The 15,072-nt window shown below is 35.3% G+C and overlaps 1 protein-coding gene across 13 annotated transcripts in view; it reads left to right on the forward strand.

The window, feature by feature from the left end:
* Positions 1 to 15,072, forward strand: part of Erc1 (ELKS/RAB6-interacting/CAST family member 1) — a 451,367-nt gene that overhangs the window by 229,609 nt on the left and 206,686 nt on the right. The window lies entirely within an intron of this gene.

The raw sequence follows: 15,072 nt of genomic DNA on the forward strand, positions 1-15,072 counted from the left end.
ATCCCAAATCAGCATATCTTAGCCTGGAAGTTACTTAGGAAGAATTCTATTGGTACTGTTTCTAGAGTTTGTATTACATACTTTCCAATTTGCTGTACACTTGCCTTTGATTTTTTTATTAGAAAGAATGACTAAAGATAGGCTGTGTAAATGGAAAAACCGGTTTTAACAAGTGACAGCTATATTCTCCATTCACATTCTGAAAATGTGATTTGAGATTTTGAATTTATCTTACACAGAGGTTTGTGGCATTTCATTTTTGTAATGATTATTTCTTTTCTATTTCCTTTTGGAAGAATAGTAAATGCTACATAGGAAAAATAAAGGAATTCAATGAGGGGTGACAGGAATCTGTTGGGGAACCCCCTTGATCCAGTCACTGATGTTACTGTGAATTAAGGTGGTTAGATTTTATGGTTTGGTTTTTCTCTGGTACTGGGAACTGAACTCACGACCTTGCGCTTGGCAGGCAGGCGCTTTGCCGCTGAGCTAAATCCCCAGCCCCCTAAGATGGTTAGATTTTAAAGAAGAAGGTTCCACGTCAAGGCAGACATACAGTAATACATATCCCAGAGAGACCTTTCACTCCATGTTTACCACAGTTACATAGTCTTTTGGGGGAATGTGGGAGTTATGTACTGGGAACTGGACTTGCAGTAAACTACGTATTTAGCCCTTTCTAAAATTTTTCCAATGCATATATTTTGATCATATCTATCCTCTATTGCCTGTCATTATATCTCACCCTAGTCCCATCTCTCACACAGTCTTTGTGGTAGAGTGACCCCAGAGACCTTGAAGTGCAGTGGTTCTGTGTCTACTGATTCCCAGTGTAGCTCAGTCTTAAACAGTAAGTCCCTTCCCAGATGCTTTGGATTGTGTCACTCCCAAGTATGGCAGATGCTGCCACGAATTTCTTTTCCATCTCTAGTCTGCCATGCAGAAAGAGTCACTTTGAGAGTAAAACTCCATGCTGTATTTGCAGCTTGTAATAACTGTGGGCTTCTCTTAAGGTTTGTGGCAGCGGTTAGTTGTTTTTCCCTGGGATTGTGGACCCTCTAGACTTACCTTGTGTTTGCAAAGACATGACTTCTCTGGGTACTGGAGTTAGCATTCTAAACTGCTTTGTTCTTTTCTCTGCATTGTCTTCAGTTTCTCCAATTTTGCTATGGCTTACAACTTTGTTCTTTTTTTTTTATTTTTTATTTTTTTGGTTTTTCTCCAGTATCGGGAACCGAACTCATGACCTTGTGCTTGCCAGGCAGGTGCTTTGCCACTGAGCTAAATCCCCAGCCCCTATTCTTTTTTTTTTATTCCCAGAGTGCTACTACTTATTCTCTTTACTGTTTTCCAGCTGTTTTGACTCTCAGTTTCTGAGAGGGTCTTGATGTAATCTTGATGTGTATTTCCCTAATCGCTGAACATTTTCTATATACTTGTTGGCCATTTGTACTTCTTTTGAGAAGCATCTAATTTATCTACAGTATTTATATTGATTGGACTGTTTGGTGTGTGTAACTGCTTGAGTGCTTTATATTTTCTGGATATTAATCTAAAGTAAATTAGTCAAAAGAGTAGCTGACACAGATTTTCTGCCATTCTTTAGGCTCTCTCTTCACTGTTTCCTTTGCTGTGCAGAAATACAATTTGATATAATCCTATTTGTTGATTTTTACTATTATTCCCTGTGGTATTGCAGTCCTATTCAGAAAATCTTCGCTTGTGCTTATGGCTTCAGGTATTTCTCCTGTATTTTCTTTTAGCAGTTTCAAAGTTTCAGATCTTATACCTAGGTCTTTGATCCATTTTGAATTAATTTTTGTACAGGGTGAGAGGTAGAGATCTAGTTTCAATCTTCTACGATATAACCATTTTAAAAAAAATATATATATATAACCATTTTTTCCCTAATGTATACTTTCACTTTCTTTGTCCAGAAACAGGTGGGCTCTAGTTTGGTTGTTTTTTTTTTTTTCTGTGCCCTCTATTCTGTACCATCAAATTACATGTCTATTTTTTGTGCCAGTACTATGATATTTTTATTACTGTGGCTTTGGAGTGTAATTTGAAATTGGGTATTGTGATGCCCCTAGCCTTACTCTTTCTGTTTAGGATTACTTTGGTTAGTGTTTTTTCTCATTCTGTGAAGAATGCCATTGGTGTTTTGATAGGGATTACACTTAATCCGTAGATCCCTTTTGGTAATTTGGCCATTTTTATAATATTCTGCTGATCTGTGAACATAGGAAGTCTTTCCATCTTCTAGTGTCTTTTTCAATTTCTTTATCATTGTGGAGGTAATTCACTTCCTTAGTTACACTGATCCCTAGGTATTTTTTGAAGTTACTATGAATGGGATCATTTTTCTGATTTCTTTCTCAATCAGTTATTCATGTATAGGAAAGCTATTCTTTTTTTGATGTTGATTTTTATATCCTACTACTTTGCTGATTTGAGTTATCAACTCTAAGGGCCTTTTGGTGTCGTCTTTAAGGTGTTTTAGATATAGGATCATATCATTGTCAAAGAGGGATAATTTGGGTTTTTGTTTTGTTTTGCTTTGTTTTATTTTTTTGTCCTTTTGAGACAGGGTCTTGCTATACAGTTCAGGCTGACCTTGAGCTCACTTTGTAGCCCAGGCTGGTCTTGAACTTACAATGATCCTCCTGCCTCTGCTTCCTGAGTGCTGGGATTACAGGTGTGGGCCACCATGCCTGGCTCAAAGAGGGATAAATTTGACTTTGCAGTTTTCTGTCTATATTCCTTTATCTTGCCTAATTGCTCTGGCTAAAATTTTAAGGACTATACTGAAGAGGAGAAGTGAGAGTGGACATTCTTGTCTTGTTTGTGATCTTAGAGGAAATGCTTCCAATTTTTCTCCATTTATATTGTTAGCTATGAGTTTGACATATGTGACCTTTATTTCATTGAGAAATGATCCTTCAGTATCTAGTTTATCTGGGGCTTTTGTCGTGAAGAGATAATTGAATTTTGTTGAAGGCTTTTACTGAGCTAAATTGAAATGACCATATGATTTCTGTTTTTTAACGTTGCAAGTATTTCATAAAGGATTTCTATGTTGCATTTTTCAAGCATATTTTTCTGTAATTTTCTTTTTTGTTGTGTCCTTTTGGTTTTTAATATCAGGGTGATGTTGGTGTCATAGAATTAGTTTGGAAGTGTTCCTTCCTTTTCTATTTGAGAGAATAGCTTGAAGATCATTGCTGTTCTTTAAATACATTTTTGTTGTAGTAGACCATATATTTAGAAATTTATCCATTTATTTGGATTTTCTAATTTACCAAAATTTTTATAATAGTTTTTTTTTTTTTGTACTGGGAATTGAACTCAGGCACTGTTCCACTGAGCTGTATCCCTGCTCAAAGTCATTCTTGACATTACTCTAGTTTTTAGTGGTGTCCATTGTAACATTCTCTTTTTCATCTCTAATTGTATTGATTTGGGTCTTCTATCTCCTTTCTCCTTAGTTAGCATGACTAGAGGTTTATCTTTTCAAAGAATTTTGTTTATCTTTTCAAAGAACCAACTCCTTGTTGGATTTTTATTATTTCTTTTGTATTGTTGGGTTTGGTGGTGGTTTTCTAAAATTTTTAGATACATCATTAGGTCATCTATTTGTGATTGCTTTGATTTTTTCTATATGGACATTCAGAGTTACAGACTTTCCTCTTAGAACTGCTTTGTCCTTATCACAAAGATTCTGGGGCTGGGGATTTAGCTCAGCAGCACAGTGCCTGTCTGGCAAGTGCAAGGCCATGAGTTCAATTCCCGGTACCGGGAAAAAAAAACAAAACCAAAAAAAAAGGATTCTGGTATGCTGTATTTCCATTTTAATTTGATTGTAGGTATTTTGTTTCCTCCCTAATTTCTTCAAATACCCACATCATTTTAAAGTAAATTGTTCAATTCTATGTGTTTTATAGGTTGCATGCTTTCTTTTGCTGTTTATTTCTAGCTTCATTCCATTATGACCTAATAAAACACAAGAAATTATTTCCTTATTTTATGTGTGTGTTAAGGTACTTGTGTCCCTTCATGTTGAATAGTATTTGTTTTATGAAATTGAGTATACTGATGTTTGGCACACATACATTTACAACAGTTATATCTAGTGGCCTAATTTGTTTTGCATTCATCTTTGGCACATAGGACTATAGGTACTCCTTTCTGCTTTCTAGTTCTGTTTGCATGGAATATTGTTTTCCATCCTTTCACTTTCAGTCCGTGTATGCCTTTGCTAGTGAGGTTTATTTCTTGCAAGTAACAAAGACTTGGTCTTATTTCTAAATCCAGCCTGCCAGTCTGTGTCTTTTAATTGGAGAATTAAGACCACTTACATTCAGAAGTATTACAGAAAAGTATATACTAATTTCTCTCCTATCTACATTGTCAAAGATTTTTCTTCTCTTCCTCTTCTGTGTGTAGCATTCTTTAAAAGGTATACCTTCAAAAGTATCGGGGGCTGGGGATTTAGCTCCACGGCAAAGTGCCTGCCCAGCATGCGCAAGGTCGTGAGTTCGATTCCTGGTACCGGAAGAAAAACAAAACAAAACAAAACAAAAAAACCCAAAAGTATCTCCTGTAGTACTTATTTAGTGGTCATGAATCTTTAGTTTATCTTTCAAGGTGTTTATTTTCTACTTCAATAAGGATAACTTTGCTGGATATTGTAGTCTAGGTTGACAATTTTTTTTTCCCCAAGAGTTGAAATATATCATTACATGCCCTCCTGGCTTGTTGATGGATATCATGTGAATGATCAGGGAGAGGGATGTTGCAAAGATGAGCCTTGTGTTTTCTTGTATGAGGATCTAAGTGGATGTTAGTGATGTTTATTGAACTGTGAAGAAACCTGGAGGAGTAGGAATTCAAGGTAGGGATTCAGGTGCTTTGTACCTGTTAAATTTGAGATTCATATGACCTCTTTTAAATGAATATGTTAGCTAGGCAGGTGTGTTTGTGGATTTTCCTCAAAAAAATGCTCTAAGCTAAAAGTATAAACTTAAAACATAATATTCTATATGATTTTGCCTTTGTTCTCTTCTTTAGCCATTTACCACGTGTAGTCTTCTTCCAGTTAATTTCAAATGCACATAAATTGAGAAAATGCCTGTTAACTCTCTTTCTACTTATGGACTAAACTCTGATGACTCCTTAAACATGTCATTGTCTTATTAGTATAAATTGGGATATATAAGAAGTACATCTTATTCTTAATGTAAACTCCAAGGCTTGGTATATTGACATTGAAAGACAGAGAGGAAAGCAAACTTAACAGTCCAGCTGGTTTATTGCTAAACCTGAGGGACCTCCCTGTGTAAGCAGAACAGAAGGAGCTTTACAGACTGGGAGGCTTTTTTAGTGGTGTTTTTTGGTGGACTTTTAAAGGGTTAAGTTGGAGAAATGGTGGGCTTGTGGCTTCCTGATGTATCCTCTGTAACCTGTTTGATATGTTCTCAGCACTGACATGTCCTCTGCTGTCTAAGTAAAATGAAATCTGTGTTTTTCTAAGATGGCAGATGGGCTCATTCAAACTGTTGGTATCCCTGTATGGGCTCTATCAGACATTTATTATCTGCTGTCTGCCTGTTACTGTGATGAAGAGTTAATAGTATTAATCACTTACACAATAAATTTTTAGGTCTCTCTAATGTTTCTGAGCAAAAAGTAAACATCAGTGTTCTTTGGGTCTTTTCAGAAGAATAAAGAAGGCTTATATTTCTGAAAATACATGTTCCCACTACACGATACAGTCCTCTGTCTTTACTTTATCCCCTACTTCGGAAAAGCCTACTTCACTTTCTATAACTCTTTTCTGACCTTTCAGATCTGACCTGTGTCTTCTCATGTTTTTGCATAACACCTTGTACTTACTCCTATTTATTTTATAGCATTTTTCTATATTTTTTTATTTACTACCTATTACTTGAGAGAATGCCGCTATTTTCTTTTAATGTTATGGAATTAATACCTAACGTCATGCCTAGCACATAGTGGCATTCTATTGAATGGTTAAAGTTAGTGAACAAATTAAATTTTACTCCCAACTCCCTGAATGTTTATAACCCTGATGAAGACAATGTCACTTTATTAGCTAAACAACTTAGAGTTAGTGATAATTTTGTGATTGTTTTTTCAGATAGAATGCGGCTAAGTTGCCCACGTTAGACTCAAACTTGGGATCCTAGAATTACTGGATGTGTACTGTCCTGCCCAGCTAATTTTATGATTTTACAGTAGTTTTCAAAACAGTATTTTGAAATGTTTTTATTCCCTGTCATAATTGGTTTTCTAATCGATTTGTTAAAGCACTTTGTTATCTGAACAGAAAAACTCAACAATTTCAGAATTATAGGTTTAATGAATTAGAATACATATTTACTTATAAGTAATTTACCTTTTTTTAGTTCTTAAATTTAAAGGATGGTAGCCAGAATAAAAAAATAAAATTAGAAATTATCCCTAATCTGTCCTTTATTGGGAAGATTGTAGCTCACTATTATTGAATTTTTTAGCAGTGGGTGCTAGCTAAAAGTCTTATGTAGCAGCTGCTCTTCAATTCTCAAATAGCAATGAGCCCTTGTTCATAAAAAACATTTAAAAATCTAGCCTATTCTACAGTACTGATATAGACTGATCTAATTAGAATGAAAATCTTTTTTTGTTTTTTAAATAATCTTTTTTGAGACAGGGTCTCACTATTCAGTTCAGGCTGGCCTTGAGCTCACTTTGTAGCCCAGGCTGGCTCAAACTTGCAACGATCCTCCTGCTTCAGCCTTCTGAGTGCTGGGATTACAGGCATGCGCCACCACACCTTGCTAGAATGAAAATCTTTTTGATCCTACTTTATTTTCTTTTAGTGGAACTGGTACTTCTGTCCATCATTAGTAAACCTTACGTTAGGTTTTTTGAGATGTGTCTTACTTTTTCCCACCTTGGAAATAGTTTTGTAGTGTTATTGAGACTGGTTTCTTTTATTTAGTGCTACAGTGAGCTACATACAGTAATTTATAGAAGTTTCTTAACAGACCTTGAATTCTCTTCCTTTATTTACCCTTTTAAGTGTTAAACTGAATTCTGTGTTCTGGTGACAAAGATCCTTGAAAAGAGGAACTGAGCAATCTAAAAATATTACTAATATGAGCGTGTTTCTCAGAACTATGTAGAATGGTTCAGCATAATAAGAAACTGCACTTGTAAGTTAGCAATATAAACTTTTAACAGTTCCCTGTTTTCTGTAGAAGTTACTATTTTTGATCAAAACACAAAGGAAAAAGAATTCATTTAACAAAGATATTCCATGTAAAAAATGTAAGATGATTTTGAAACATGTTAATGATATGCATTTATGGAGAGTACATTTTTAATGATTCCAGGAATCTAAAGAGATATAAAAGTTAAGCTTATCATAATTTCTTTCTCGTCATTATGTAATCAGTTCCGTCTTTAAATCAAGTTCTCTTAAGTGGACCCAAATAAGCTTTGTTATAGTCCCTGTCTCTAATGTTAGGAGGTTTCAATTGTCTTTGTGATGGTGAATGGTTATGAAATCAGTCACTTGACAGACCCTGAAATGAGACTGCTGGAAATACGTCATGTCTGCCTTCATGGTGACAGCTGGCTACAAAACAAACCCCACCAGAACTGTTCTGCATTTGACAAAGGACTTCAAAGGCCAACAGGGCTGCCACTTCAAAGAGAATTCTGCCTTCTCTGGCTTGTTGAAAGAAGTTGTTAAATGGCCATGCCCTGCCATAGCAGAAATCTCCATGTTTAGAACTTCTCTTTTTGATCTGAGAAAGATATATGAAATGGCGTAAAATAGAGGAATGATAATGGTCTGCAGTAATGGCAACCAAATATTATCCTGCATTTCAATTCATTTATTATTGGAAATTACCTAAATAGGCTAAAATAGTGTCTTAAAAACTTAATGTCTCAGAGCAAGATTATTCAAAAGAAGAATTGAAACTATACTGTCATAGCCGTTTAAAAAATGTAGACTTGGTAATTACTGATAGTAAATGAAATGTTTAGTATATTTTTGAAGTTTTTGTTCCATTATTCCTTGTAATTTTTATCCTCTTTATACTGTTAGATTCTATTAATAGTTAACAAGGGGGCATACAACTCTATAATTTAAAAGGTAATTTTCATAGGTTAAGCTGACATTTCTCCACTTTCAGTAAATTTGAAATTGGGTTATACTATATTTTAAATCATTTTCATCCAAGTATGCTGTAGGCATTTAAAAAATAACCTTATCTTTATATTAAAGAAAAAGAATAGAACACTGAAAACTATCTTCAAGATGAGGGAAAAGATAGCAGCCTAAATTTTTTTTGAAGAATACTCATACACTTAAGTGATACCCACTTGATGGAGTCATGTTTGGTAAACTTGCAAAACAAAACAAAACAAAACAAAATGTTATAAGTAATATGAGAGTAATATGGAAATTTTCTTTGTGATGGGAAGTGCTTTGAATTTAAAATCCTTACAAGTAAATGACATAGTATTGTCTTAATTATGTGGAGTTTTTTTCATCTCATGTATTCTAGGAGAATAAAGCTGAAAAATCTTTAGATTCTACTGTGCCAATACCCTATTGTCTTATTTCTCTTAAAATTTATCTTCACATAAAATACAAAAATTGGATTGGCAGAAGTTTTAGACACTATAACTTTTTTTGTAATTTTACCAGTGGGGGTCAGTAGACAGCTACCAAAAGAATTTCCGAAGCAGAACTAAAGACCCCAGGAAATGATCACATGAGATTGTATGACCAAAACATTTATAGACACAGGAGTGGCTTATAATAGTACTTCTTAAAATAATGCAATTGGATTTTTTCCTTTTGTTATTGTGATTTCTTCCTTTTGAAAAAGATTTTGTAAAGTAATATTATATTCTCTGGGAAGTACAAGAAGTATCCATGCTTCTAAATTTGGACTTGAGTTTTAATTTTTATTCAACACAAGGGTCACATCTGTGTTTTCAAAAGTTTGAACCAAATGAAAAAATTAACTGCTGTGGAAACGAAATAAAATCTTGGCACAGCCTAAAACTGAAACTCAGAGATGAGTCCCAGAAGTGTATAGATGCCAGTTTTCACAGTAGACATGTTTTTATACTTCTGCCTAAGTGCCTAAAGTGTATGTTTTTATACTTCGGCCTAAACTGAACGTCTATCTACTACACTTGAAAGCACTTTTAGAATTTCTGTGGCAGATCTGTAACAAATAACATACTTTGCTTGTCATCAGTTCTTGGGTATTTGGCCTTATTCTACTATCTCCTACTGAAAAATTTGATAAACCACATTATTGATGATGATAGAGGCAGTCATCCAAGGTACGGCTCGAGGTGAAGCCATGAGAGTCAGATGGCTTCCCACTGATTTTTATATGAAGTTTATGTTCTCCTTGCCTGCATCTTCCTAGATGTTTTCAATGAAAGATATTTTCCTAGAGTCATGTGCACAGTAGGATTTATCCTAGTCAGTTTTTTTATGTGTGCATGTCCTAAGCTCCATTTGGGTGTCTAATTACCACTATCTCATCTCTATAATAATTTAAAATGCAATAAGAGTTAGTGTAAAATATGAATGTCTTTCCTAGGTCTGATAAAAAGTACAGTGAAAGCCACTGCTGTGAGCCATCTGATGGAAAGGCAGGCTTGTGAAAATAGTTTGTCCTCGACTTACTCATCAGATCTGACACCATGCAACTTCTCGCTGTTCCCCCCAGTCAAAGTGACCATGAAAGAGAAATACTTCGAATCAATTCAGGATATCAAGGCAGCCTCAGCAACACAACTAAAGGCACTCAAAAGAGATTTACAGAGCTACTTTAGAAAGTGGCAAGAATGGTAGAAGTGTGTTCAGAGTGAGAGGAATACAGCATTTTAAGGAGGGTTAATGTGTTTTAGTGTAATAAAATTTTTTTAACTTAACCACTCACTGTATTTTTTAATCATGCATTAGAACAGAAGTCAAGTGAAATAGATTCTGTTCTTGTTTACTAGCTGTTGTAGCAGAAGTTCCATAACCTCTCCAGGCCTCTATAACTTCACCTAGAGCAGTGGTGGTGAATGTATGGTATGCTTGCTGCATTAGGCTGTTTGAAAGCTCTAAAAGGTTTTCCATCACTGACCTAGATGGAACCAATTGTCATTCCCAAAACATATATTACTATCCCATGTGGAAAAAATTTGCAATATTCCATTAGCCTGTAAAGACAGCCTCCAAATGATGTCCTTATTATCATGGCCAAAATAACCATTTATGTACATATGAACTTATCATAACATGCCAACATCATGCTTGGGTTTCTTTCTTGGTATCTTTGTGTTGCCAGACATTAAATTCCCATCCATTTACTTTTCTTCTTTGGGAAACAGTACACCTTTGATAAGGCCAAATAACTGCCGTTTCTATCAGTTTGTTCCTGGTCATCATTCACAGGTTATATTGCAATACTTCATTTTCTCCATACACACATAAAAAAAAGTATCTCTAATTAATGAAATACCAGTTGTGTTAACTTGTAGGTAGTGTTGTGATAGTTTTTCTCAATACTGTAAATGAGAATTAAAACTTCTGCATAATAATGCCAGTAGTTTATTTTTATTATCATAAATTTTCATTGTTGTATTTGTATTATTGTAACTTACACTTATAAAATCATTTCAGTTGATCCTGAAAGAATGGGTTAATCTCTAAATCTTTACGTGCTGGTGACTTTATGCTAGTGAAGGAATGCTGTTTTCCATGGTAAAGTGCAGTGAGAATTCCTTCCATTTGAAGTGTCCAAATCCTTTCAACAAAGAGGGAAATTTCTTTTTAAAAGTTGAATATTTTCTATGTCCATTTAATACTTACTTTTCGTGCTGTAAGAGTATTTATCAGAGCTTGAAGTTTATGGACAAATGTCATCATTGCACATCTATTTGTATTTCTTTTCTAAATTACTCATTTGTCACATACCCTAATAAACTGTAAAAGAGCTCTCAGACTCAGATGCAAAAGACAGTGTAAATGATGCCTGTCACATCTTTGTTACTGCTGCTGAAGAAAATGTGGTTTATTATTTTGGTTATTCTTGTCCTTCTTTATTCCAAGAGTATAAAAGGGCATTGAAGCTTATGTGGACCAGGAAATTACTAATTTTCTGTTTTACTTGATTCTGGTGCAACCTGATTGGTGCTGAAATAAGCATCTAGGAAACAATAGATTAGGTTTGCTAAAACAGATGTTTTCATTGCATCAATTTAGATTTTTAGTTTGTATGGCTATGTCACTGAAAGTTATCTATATAGAATTCACAATGATTAAATACTGGCCTTTCTCAAGGCCTTTTTCCAAGCTCAGTGACATAAGACTATGAACTTCAGAGCAGCAGGATGATAATTGCTTTCAGAATGTGTGCCCACATTTTATTCATGTGTGATTTTTCAAGTTCCACTTGTGATAAGTGCTTATTACAGGATTTTGTCTACCTAAACCTTTTGACTTGATTTTTTTTTAAAAAAAGGAAAATTGAGATGGCTTAAAAAAGAAGCAGTTCTTTCATATTGACATGTTTCCACTCTTTTTAAATTTATCTTAAGTTGCAGAACATTTGTTTCTACAACATAATATTACTGAAAACACAAAAGCAGTGCCAGTAGCCAGTCGGCCGGGAGTATAGCTGTGCAGCACTGCACTTGTCTGGCAAGCGCAAGGACCTGAATTCGATTCCCAGTTCCAAAAATAAAAAAGCATTGCCAGTGAAAGAATACAGAATACAGGCAATCAGTGTGAATTTACCTCCTCTACACATCTTAACTGTGCGGATACTTAAAATTCACATGCGTTTAGAGAGTTCCCAGCATTGTTAGGTGTCCTGTCAGAATGTGTGCCATATTTTACAAAATGGTAAAAACATATTATAAATTTCTATTCAAGGAGCATATTATTTAAAGTATCATCTGCTGATCTTTATTGATTCTCAAAAAACATTGTCTGTGTTAACTTAATGAAAAAAAATTCAAAAATCTATAAAAAACCAAGAAGTCTACTAAGTCCATCCCAAAGTTGAAGTGTGGACAGCTGATTTCTTCTTCATTGTTGTGTTTGTGGTTCCTACTTAAACCTGAGTCCTTTATAAGATGAGTAATAAAAGATATAATAGCACCTGACACTTCTAGTTTAATATAATACTGAATTCACTGGATCTTTTCATTATCTTATATTAAGAATCATTTAGAATTTCTCATTTGCAATGAATTTAATAGAAAATATTCTTCTTTTTTCTTTTCTTTTTTTTGGTCTTTTTGGAAGCAGGGTCTCACTATGTGGTTCAGGCTGGCCTTGAGCTCACTTTGTAGCCCAGACTCATGATCCTCCTGTCTCAGCCTCCTGAGTGCTGGGATTACAGGCGTGCACCACCACACCCGACTAGAAAATATTCTTTTATAAGACATGCATATTTGAATGGAGAATATAAAAACATTAATATGTTAAATTCTTTAGTGGCATCTGATTAATTTTGAAACTGTGATCCTTTGGGACCAGTGTTCCTTTGTCTTCAAAGAAACCAGTTGAGCTTACTGTACTGTGTGTGTCATCCTGGATTTCATCAAACATTGTCCAAAATTAAGTCCCTAATCATCAGTGCCCTACTGCACTGTCATCCCTCTCTTACTCTGTACTCCAGCCCCCGTGATCTTTCCTACATCTTCCAAGTCTGAAGAATCATAGGCTTATACTTACTCATTTGGGGGTGGGGGGGGGGGCACAGGAATTGAACTCAGGACCTAGCGCTTGCCAGGCAGGCACTGTGCTGCTGAGCTATATCCCCAGCTGTATGTATTCATGTTTTCATTCATACAGCAGATACTCAGATGTCTGCACTATGCCAGACCCTGTCACATAATTTCTTCACTTCCTTCTTTGCACATCTTTCACATTCCATGCCTGAAAGGTAACCTAACTTCTTCTTGGCTACTCTCAACAGCCCTTTCTGGTGGTAAGTGTTTTTCTTAACCTGACTAGTTAGATGATATGATTCTCATGCTCCGTTTTTATTTCCTGTTATACCTTGAAGCCATCATTCCATCACATTCTTTGTGTGCATGCACGCACATAATACTACTATTATACAGAATGATGAGATCTGTTTTGGTGTATTGGTACATGTACATAATGTGTTTTGATTATTTTTATCCCTATTACACACTCTTCCATTCCCCCCCGCCACCTGTGATTCCCTTCTCCATCTTTAAAAATTTGCATTTTGGTTTCTAGACATTTCATTTGTTTGTTTGTTTAATTTATGTATGGATTGCTCATAGGTGCATGCCTGTAATCCCAGCAGTCGGGAGGCTGGGGCAAGAGGATCACCATGATTTTGAGGCCAGCTTGGACTACACAGTGAGACCCTGTCTCCAAAAAAAACAAAAAAAAACGCAGTATTTAACTTTCTGAAATTTGTGTTTTTCACTTAACATGATGGTCTCTTATCAGGTTAATAATATCGCTTAGTTATTGCAGGCTGATCAGGTTCGTAATCTCCCAAATGAACATAAGGTGAAGGCTAAATAAAAAGAGGCAAATGAAGTGATTTCAGGATTCCAGGAGGATCAGAACCCTCTCGCAGAATTTGAGATTCTCTTAGGGCTAAGATCAAGACCTTCTCTGGGTGGCCCATATTTATTTGGTTATCAGAAGAAGGGAGGGGAGTACTCAGGAAGGATGGAATCACTCAAGGACTTCTCCAAGTAAGAAGTAAGATATTAAGTTAATAATTAATACCAAGTAAGGTATTAAGTTAATCTACCCAGGAGTGAGGTGCCTGAGGCTATAGTCATTATCTAGTTGAGATCAAATCTAGGTGTCGTTGGCTGTGAACTTATCTTATCCTTTGAGCCTTTCTGACTTCATGTGCCACTACAGGTTTTAGTAGGGATTAATGACTCACAGAGGTTCACTTACTATGAGTCCACCATTTCCAGACAAGGAGCCTAGGCCTTGGACAGGTTCCCAGGTAAACATGAAAAGCCAATTGGTTAATTTAAGTCCTGCTCAGATCTGCTTCATAGTGGTTTCCATCAGTCTCTAGTTCTATTCATTTTCCTATAAATGACATGATTTTATTCTTCTTTATGACTGAGTGATATTCCATTATGTTGTGCCATAGTTTCTTTACTCATTCATCATTTGCTGGGTATCTAGACTGTTTCCACAGCTTAGCTATTATGAATTCTGCCATAAGTATGGATATAGTTGTTTATAACATATGGTATATAATATAGCCTGTATTATAGTATGTTCTTAATTCTTTTAGGAATATACACCGAGGAGTAGTACATCTGGCTGGTACATATATTCTTAGATTTTTGAGTATTCTCCATGCTGATTACCATAGTTTTACTAGTTTATTTTCCCACCATCAGTGTAGGAGGGTTCCTTTTGTATGACATTCATTGTTTCTGTTTGATTTGAATTTAGTACAGATTAAGGAGAGTTCAAGTGTCAGTCTTCTGCATGCAGATATCCAGTTTTTAGAGATCATTTGTGAAAGAGAATATCTACAGTATTCTCTAGTATATGTTTTTGGCCCCTTTGTTAAAAATCAGATGGCTCTAGGTTCATGACTTCTGTAACTTCTATTACACTGGTTTACATGTCTGTTTTTGTGCCAATACCATGTGTTCTTCCTTTAGCTTTATTATCAGATATTGATTGGCTCCAGCATTGTGCTTTTTGCTCAGGACTTGATTTGGTTATCTTGGGTCTTCTGTGCTTCTATATGAATTTTATGATCATTGTTTCTAGTTTATGAAGAATGTGCTTGCTATTTTAATAGGGAACGTACTCAAACTATAGATTACTGTTGGTAATATGGCCATCTTAATATTGGTTCTGGCAATCCACAAAGAGGGGAGATCTTTTCATCTTCTAATGGCTTTAGTTTTTTCTTCATTATTTTCCAAATTTCACCATACTGGTCTTCACCTTCTTGGTTTCTAGGGTGTACGTGTGTGTGTGTGTGTGTGTGTGTGTGTGTT

This window comes from Chinchilla lanigera, unplaced genomic scaffold (assembly GCF_000276665.1).
Source record: "Chinchilla lanigera isolate Chin_1 unplaced genomic scaffold, ChiLan1.0 scaffold00053, whole genome shotgun sequence".
Classification (NCBI taxonomy): Eukaryota; Metazoa; Chordata; class Mammalia; order Rodentia; family Chinchillidae; genus Chinchilla; species Chinchilla lanigera.